Raw genomic sequence first — 8,542 nt, 5'->3', positions numbered from 1 at the left:
GAATGAGTCCACTTGTTTCCATGAATGGGTTTCAGTGGTTTCTGAGAAATGCAAGGAAAAATGGAAGTTGAAAAGTTACTTTTGGTTGTTTACTTAGCTTTTAAAATATACTACTGTTCTGAGACTGAGTCACATGGGACTCTGGATTTACTAGAATTGCATATATAAAATAAAGAAATTGGATTAGATGATCATTCATGACCAGTCAAAAAACTGTGTGTGTGTTTTAAAAAGCTAATATTGTGGTGCAAAACGAATTTAGAAAATAAACTACTAAAATGTTAGCAGCCTAGCTTTAAACGAAATACGCTTGGTGCGATGTTTCAGTGTGCACCAGGACTGAATTCAGTGTGGGAATTAGGTTACAAATTTACCTCACAAAACAAAAACATAGCACACCAGGAGTTATCCTGAAATCTTCTCACACTGTTCATAGGACTTGGCCAGTAGTTTTGAAGAAATGAATGGATGAATATATTTTTCTGGATATCTCATGACCTCTTCATTCTCTTGGAAACTCCTGTTAGTCCTCCAACCTCTGAGTCAGTGGTCATCTTCTCTGGAAACCTCATGCTTTTCCCAGTTACAGTTTGGGCCAAAACTGTGTGTCTTCTACGTTTGGAGCCTCCACCCCATTGTGACCATCTGTTTATTGTTTTAGGATGCTTAGCAATGGAAGAAGAACATCCTAAGGTGTTGCGAAGGGCTGTCTAAGTAATTCCACAGCTCCAGGGAAGATTTACTTTTAAGAATGGTCCCTAACATTCCTGGAAGCAGAAAGTGGCCTTGATTTAATTCCTGTATGTGTTTTAAGACTATGGCCATTTAAGAAAACTGGGTTTGGAGGGTGAAAAGGAAACAAGAATCTTTAACAACTTGCATGTTGCCAGCTCTGCAGAATTAAATGGCTGACTCTCTCGCCTCCACTTTTCCTCTCCTCTTCTATCTTTTTCTTTCTGTATTCTTAACTTTCTTTTGCCTTGTGTGACTTTTCTTATCCTTGAGGTGGGAAATCAGTTAATTACAGCCAATACAGCTAAATTGTCATGCTTAATTTAAAAAAGAAACATTCACATATATTGACTGATGGAAAAGATTATGTAATTTACATTTAACATAGAAAATATATGGAAGTTTGAAATCAAACTCAGTACCTTGCACTTGCCATGTAGACTCTGTGGCTCTGAGCTCCATCCCTGGCCCTTAACTTACAGCAGATATTTCAGTACTACTGTAATCCGCTTCCCTACTAATGGTTAGGGAGTTTCCACTACCCTAGAAACTATCTGGGCCACTTAGTGTCTTATTGCCTTGCTTTTCCAACAGCAATTCAACATTACATTGCTTTTTAAATGATATTATGAATAAAGACCATTCCCAAAGTAAGTTATCTCTTGTGTCACTGCATATAACTATAGAGTATGTACATTGAATTTTGATTCTTTTTAGTGTTAGCAGTGCTTTGTCTTTCTTTTTACAAAAATAATATTATTCACATGAAAATTACTCAATATTAAGTGAATTACAGATAATTGTATATAGTTCAGTATGTTGTTTGTTTCAGTTCATTTATTTCACTGCTAAATAATCTATTGTGTGACTATTCTCCAATTAATCCTTTCTTTTGATGGATTATTTTTTAAAATTTATTTACTTATTTAAAAGAGCTGACAAGTTTATTTTCACATTTCACAATACAAATGAAACTACTTTCTGTTTTTTTTAATTTTTTTTGTTTATTGTACTTCTCCCTTCAAAACTATTCTTTGATAGGCAGGGGGAGCAAGTCTTCCTTGTCATTCATGCTATTAGAAAACACCCAGAGTCACATCACCATGACCCCCTGGTGAAGCAGAACAAATAATATAAAACTGATACAGAGAGGCCGCCCCTCCACTTTATCTGTCTGGCTGAGTCATTCCTGGCTGAGTGGGCACCATCATGGCCCGAGCTGGTGGTCACATCATCGGAGGCCCAGGCATCATCAGCATATGGCCTCCCACGGGTGGCCTCATTCCAGGAGCTGGTCCCACTGGCATCATCCTGGGAGGTGGAGGCCCATAACTGGCATCATGGGAGGGCCTCCTATATGGGGTGCTGGCTTTGTACCAGGGTGAGGAGGACCTGGGAGACTGGTTGGAGGTAGGATCATAGCCCCTGCTGGGGGAGGGAAGAGCAGAGAATGGAGCAGGAGGGATCTTTCCTTGTTGAAATGCAGCCATTTTTTTGTCAATCAGGCTCTGAACTTGCCCTTCCATCCATTTCTGGTAGTAGTCTTTCACCTTCTCTTTACGTTTCCTACCACTGCAGTGTGTCTTTCTCACAAACAGAGACTCATGGGTGAGGCACATATTGCAGTAGTCACAATAAAACTTAGGCATGTTGTTCTATGGGCCATTGGCCTTAATTTTATTTTTGATGGATCCTTGAGTTGTTAAGTTTTTGACAGCAGAAATGCTGCTGTTATTAAAATTTCTGTATTTTATTCTAATTTTTATTTATTTTAAAATGTATTTTAGTACAGGGTCTTCAGGGTCTCACTACACATAATGATGTGACTCATAATGATCCCCCTGTTTTCAGCCTCCCCTCCACTGGGCTTGCAGGCCTGCACCACCACTCCCAGTTGCAGCGGCTGGCGCAGTGTGCTGGGGTTTCCAGGGCCAGCATGGCCTGTAGTACCAGGGATCGAACCCGGATCCTTGTGCTTGGCAGGCAGGCACTTATGTTTCTGAGCTATATCCCTGGCCCCTCACCATGACTTTTAACGTTTTATTTAAGAAATCTGTTCCTCTCTGAGATGTGTGAAGATATTTTTCTTGATTTTCCTCTAAAACAACTGGAAATGTTACCTTTTTCCTTTTAAGTCCTTAAATACATTTGTTAGAGAATTTTGTGGTGAAAGATAATATTTTTTTAAGATAATTATTTTGCTATAAAGGATAATCAATTTTCCTATTATGATTTATTGACTTGTTCCTAAATGAACCACAATATTGTCTTTTTCCCATAAAAAGTTTTCTTATTTGCATTAAAATAAAAGTAAATAACTATATTTCTTTGATGTTTAGCTTCTAGAAGTCAAGATAGTATCTATGGCAAAGTTTCTGTAGTGAGATAAGAGAATAAATAAACAATCAACAAAAGCTGATCTTTATTAGGATTGTTGAATGATGAATGTCAGCATAGTTTTCTTTTGTTTTGTCATGAAAGATGCTTGAAACTTGTTTACTAAAGTTTTAAAATATTCTCTTAGAGAAAATTACCATAAAGGACCAGAATATTATAATGTCATTTGTCTAAACTTGTGGACATTTAAATCTTGGAAGAATTTAACTCAAGCTATATAACTACAGATCATTGGTACAAACAAACATGCAAAGAAATAATTTGATATTGATAGACAGGAAGTAATTTAAGTGAAAGTCAAATAGATATTACATAGCTACCATAACTTTAAGCAAATATTTACAATAAGGAATAAAAAGTAAAGCAGTACATTTCTACCCAGCAGATTTTTTCCTGAGACCTAATAGGAAGAAGTAGGAGGTAAAAAAACTCTCCAAAAATAAAAATCTGTACAAAGCTTGTGCACCAGGATGTCTCATTTGACTACTCTGTCAGAATGTAGGGAGGCAGTAGAATCTAATATTTTTCCCTTCAGGATGGATTTGGTACTATATAGTACATTCCAAATTGGCCTTGCTCCAGAGAAACTGCTAATCCTGGGGCAACCCTGCCCCTGTAGTGATCAGGCTAAGACTATGCTCAGTGTCTGGAGTCTTCAACTTCTCTGAGTCTATTACTGCTCTCTAAAAGTAAATGGGTTGGTGAGCGGTATGGTGACAAGCTTCACCTGCTGTCTATCTGATGGGCAGGGCATCGTCCTAGAAGCTGCTTGGGCTCTTACGGCACCGTCTCTTGGGCCTTTCCCACTGCTTCTTTCCCACCAAGGCTTGCAGAGTTCTGTTCTCTTGTTTGTCCTCCTGGAGCCCAGTGGGGAGTTTAAGATCCAGGCCTTTGAAGACCGCATGTGTGGGTGTGGATAAAGTACAGCATGCCCAGGTAAAACTGGACCTTGGATAGGCAATTGATGTGATGTTAGCATGAGTATGTCCCAAATACTGCATAGGACGTACTTATACTGAGCAACTTTTCATTTTTTTTAAAGTCTCAAGTTCAGATTTAATCAAGTGCACTATTTTTTTTTTGCTTGCTACATTTGCAAGCTGCCCATTTCTGTCCAACCCAAGCACCTCCAAGCCACCTATTTAGCTCACCGGCCCAAGAGTGCACACAGCATGGGTGTGGGTGGCAGATGCTACTTCCAGCTCTTTCACTTTCAAAGTTCCTTCACAGTGACAAGCCCCCTGATCCTACATGCCTGCCAGTTTGACTAGGAGAGAGGCATTTCTTCCTTTCCACCCTCTTCTGGCAAACGGAGAGGCGTTTCTTCCTTTCCACCCTCTTCTGGCAAATGGATGCAATCCTAGTCAGGGCTTAATTCTGCAACCACCTTTTTTGCCTGTTTTGGATTTCGTTCATAGCCACTAGATCCTCCCCCCTGTGCTGTTCTCCCCTCCATTCCAAGGTCTTGAAGGTACCAAAGAAAGGAGAAAGAGAGCGGAGAATAGGAACAGAGTAGGATCCACTGTTCAGAAAATCCTGGCTGCTCACCTTGTTTGGGGGTAGCTCAAAGGTCTGTTAGCTTTACACTTAATGAAATCTACTTTTCAAACTGCTCATTGATTTCTTACCATTTTACATTAGAATGAACAAATAAGGTGTAAGTTACTATTTTGAGGGAGGCAGAGCTACACCCCTTACAGTATAAGAAGTGGAGCAATGAGGTAGTGCATAAGATAGATTAATTAATCTGTAAAAAAGTACTGCTTCATTCAATTCTGAGTCTACTGATGGTGAAAGCCAAAGTATCTTCAGTTGCGATAAGTGGTAGTTTCCCTCCTTAGACTAGGGGGACGGTTTGAAGTGTTTGAAAATACCCAGTTTAATTCAGCAACCATAGCAAATACTAATAGAACACCTTTAAATTTCTTCAAAAATTAAAAGCAACAAGAGATTGTTCTTAGTAGAATTCTACGAGAATTATATTTCAGTCCATAGGAGCACCTTTCCCTTTTTACTTTTCAGCATTCAAAAGTAAGATTTAATAAATATCCTGAGGCAATACTCAATAGAACTATTTTGATGTCACAGTCTCACACTGTCTGGTGAGGTAATTTAGAGCATTTTATTGGATAAAGGTTTGATGAAAAGGTGATGTAGTACATTAAAAAAATTAATGTAAGGATATTGATGTAGAATCATCAGATGGGGTGAGCTGTCTTTATTTGGAAAACAGGCCCATCTGTCAATAAAATATAGTTCTAATTTTACATCTTAATGTACAATGATTGGAATTATATTATTAGAAAGATATTAATTGGGCACCAATCAGCCAAGTTGTCTGTATTAAAGTCAATTGGAATAATTGTCAGGGGATATTAAAACAAAAGAAGCTGCCTTTATCTTAGTTAATTGTTGAGATAAAACTTTCTAAAAAGAGAAACTAAAGCCAATCATCATTAGCAAGCTTGGAGAAATGCTGTCTGCCTGTTCAAGAATGCCTACAAAAGCCCATGGCTCAGCCGGATCATTGGATAGCTCAGTTTTGATAGCACCCTGACGCATGTCCAAACACTGGGGCTTTATCTAAAGTGGTTGCATTTTTTTTCCTATTTCAAGTACCAGAAATTGAACTTGAGTCAACTGAAGTGAAACAAAAATAAATCATTTACAGATGCAATTGACTGTAGTATTCTCAGAATAGGTGAAGTACATTGTTCTGTGGCATATTGCTCTATTTTGAGACTTGAACTGTTGGTTTGTAAATTTGAGTGTTCCTCAGAACCTCCTGGATTTTTTGAACTTCCCCAGCAGATGTCAGCTTAGTCGACCTGGATTGGGTTATTTATTTTTTGTTTTTTCAATTTTCACTTTTTACCAGATACTTAGCGTGATGCTGATAACTGTGGTCTAAAGACCACACTTTGAGAACTGCTGATTTAGGTTTTCAGCTATTTGCTGCACCCTTATTCCAGGAATCTACCCAGTCTCTAAACAACGAAGAAAGATGACTTGGTGTCAGGCATGGGGTAGGCACCTGTAGCATTCCTTTCCAACTCACCCTGTTCTACTCAGCTCCACAAACTTTACTAATTCTGTGGTAGCCTGGGGAGAGGGTATCCAAGAGAGAGATGACAGATATGAATACAAATTACTGCATTTGGTCATTAGGGGATTTTAAAATTTTAAAATATTCTAGTAATAAGGTATAGATAAAGAAAGGGATTTTGCTTTGTTTTCTGCTTTGTCCCAACCTCTAAGAACAATGTCTGTCATTTCACGCATGATCATCAAAGATTTGTTGACTAAGGAAGGAAATTCCAAATAAGTAAAATTGAGTAGAACAAATATGTTAAGTGACAGTCTGGAGTGGGTGGATGGAGGAAGGAGGATAGTTATGTGCTTATTGATGTTTCTAAGATAGATTCAACATTATAATTTGCTTCCCACTGAATGTTATCACTTGTTTTCCCACATTACTCATGGAATATGGTAATCTTATCAGCTCATAGAATTGTAGTTAGAGTTTTCTGATCCAGTTGTCTAAAATGGGAATGGTAGCAGAATGCTACCATTGACAGTAAGAGTTAATTTCAAATGTAGCACTGGCTAACCAGGTAGCGAATTGTATGAATTCCTTGATTTTGTTGGATTGGATGATATAATGCAACTTGATTGATTCAGATGATTATTGAGAGTATGTAGGGGAGAATGCTAACAGCTAAGAGGAGAAAAGGCATAGAGAATGGTAAGTAATTTACTTACACTCAGTGCTGAGCGCGTAGAGAAGATCTGAGACTTGCTGTGGCCTTGGTGGCTTTCTCCACTCCTCCTTCCGTCATGTGCTCCCGCCTCACAAGCACATCACACTGCTTTCTCTTTCTGGAGAACACCTTCAAATTTCAGGTTTTCCTCCAACCTACATCCCATTCTGTTGAAACAATATTTAATCTAGGACTCCTAAGCAAATCATATTAGAATTTTAATGAATCATTAAAATACTTAGTTTACTGAGTATTTTTATTTAGGCAACATAAAACATTTGTTTAAATACATCTTAATATTTTTTTCCCATTCATTCCAGTGATTCTGATGGTAGAAATTTCTGTTACCATGAGATACAAGGGGCATGTGGCTGTTGATGGTGAAAAGTCAACTTGCTTGGATGAAGAAACACCTAGCAGATTAGTAAAGCCCAGTTCTGAGTGGGTCTGGGAGGGAGATGATTGGCATATGGACCAACAAACTGGAGGGGCAAGAGCTGTCTGATTGTGGGTGGCACCAAGCAACAGGGTCTTAGTTTGGCTGGCAAGAAAGGGCAAGCAGAAGGAAGTTGAAGTGCACTTTAGAAGAGATCTGATTTGCTAGCCAGGTCCTTCCTTTGCTGCAGTCAACTATGGACGCTGGTCTGCAGGTCTCCAATTTCTTCACCCTTCCAACTCTGACTATACCAGCATTTCTCCAGTGAGCATTTGGCCTTCATCCTGGAACTGGTGATGCATCCTTGAACTCTGACGTTCTATGGTTCCCATATTCTTGGCTGATCCACCATTAGGTCCTTCAACTCTCTAAGGCATGACAGCTATTGAGGGCTCTCCTGCCTCAGATCCTCTAAGCCTGCCTAATAAATCCACTTGTGTAATTATCATGTGTTTTCCACTGGGAAACCTACTTACTTGTAGAGACACCTAACCAGTACAGTAGTGTATTTTTAAGATAGATACCTTAGGTGCCCTGAAATTATATAATTTATTTAAAAGATGTATTTGAGTCTTCTAGTAGTTGGGGGTGTATCTAGGGATAAGTCTTGGCTCTTGTAGGGATTATGTTCAGTGACTAGAAAAGCCAGTAATCAAAATATTACCCAGAATCAAACATGGCCAAGACTTCAGAGTGGTGCAGTAGAGGACAGTGTATCTTTGTGTGCTGCCAGATCAGAAAAACCTCTCCAGAGCATTGACATTGAAGCTGAGAACTGAATGGTGAGGAGAAGCCAGCTAGGGAAAGGGCGTCAAGAAGAGAGTGTTATCACCAGTGTGGTCACTCAGGGATGAGCTTGCTGGAAAGTTAGAGAAGAATGGGGAATAGTCAAGGGGGGAAGGATCTGAGACCAGATTGGAGAGGTGCCCAGGAGCCAAGTTACACAGGGCTTCCTCAACTGAATGAAAAGTTTGGATTTTAAGGGCAGTAGAACATCACTTGGAGTGTTAAAGCAGAGAAATGTGTTATGGTTTGAAAAGGCACAACTGCAGCAGGGAGAACGACTTGCAGGAGGCTAAGGAATGAAGCTGAAGGGCACTTGGGGGTCATGCATTTCTGGAGCCAAAGATGGTGCTAGGTGTAATGCACTGTGGGGAGGGGTTTGAGTAGCTATATGGTTATTTGGTGTTTGGTTAACGGAATTTTTTTGGGTTAA

The 8,542-nt window shown here is 39.2% G+C and overlaps 1 pseudogene; it reads right to left on the bottom strand.

Moving 5' to 3' along the window:
- Positions 1-1,898: 1,898 nt before the first annotated feature.
- Positions 1,899-2,381, bottom strand: LOC101560689 (annotated as a pseudogene).
- Positions 2,382-8,542: the final 6,161 nt, after the last annotated feature.

Source organism: Octodon degus, unplaced genomic scaffold (genome assembly GCF_000260255.1).
Source record: "Octodon degus isolate 3935 unplaced genomic scaffold, OctDeg1.0 scaffold00025, whole genome shotgun sequence".
Classification (NCBI taxonomy): domain Eukaryota; kingdom Metazoa; phylum Chordata; class Mammalia; order Rodentia; family Octodontidae; genus Octodon; species Octodon degus.
Note: the sequence above shows the minus strand (reverse complement) of the source record. Positions and strands in the feature narration are given on the sequence as shown.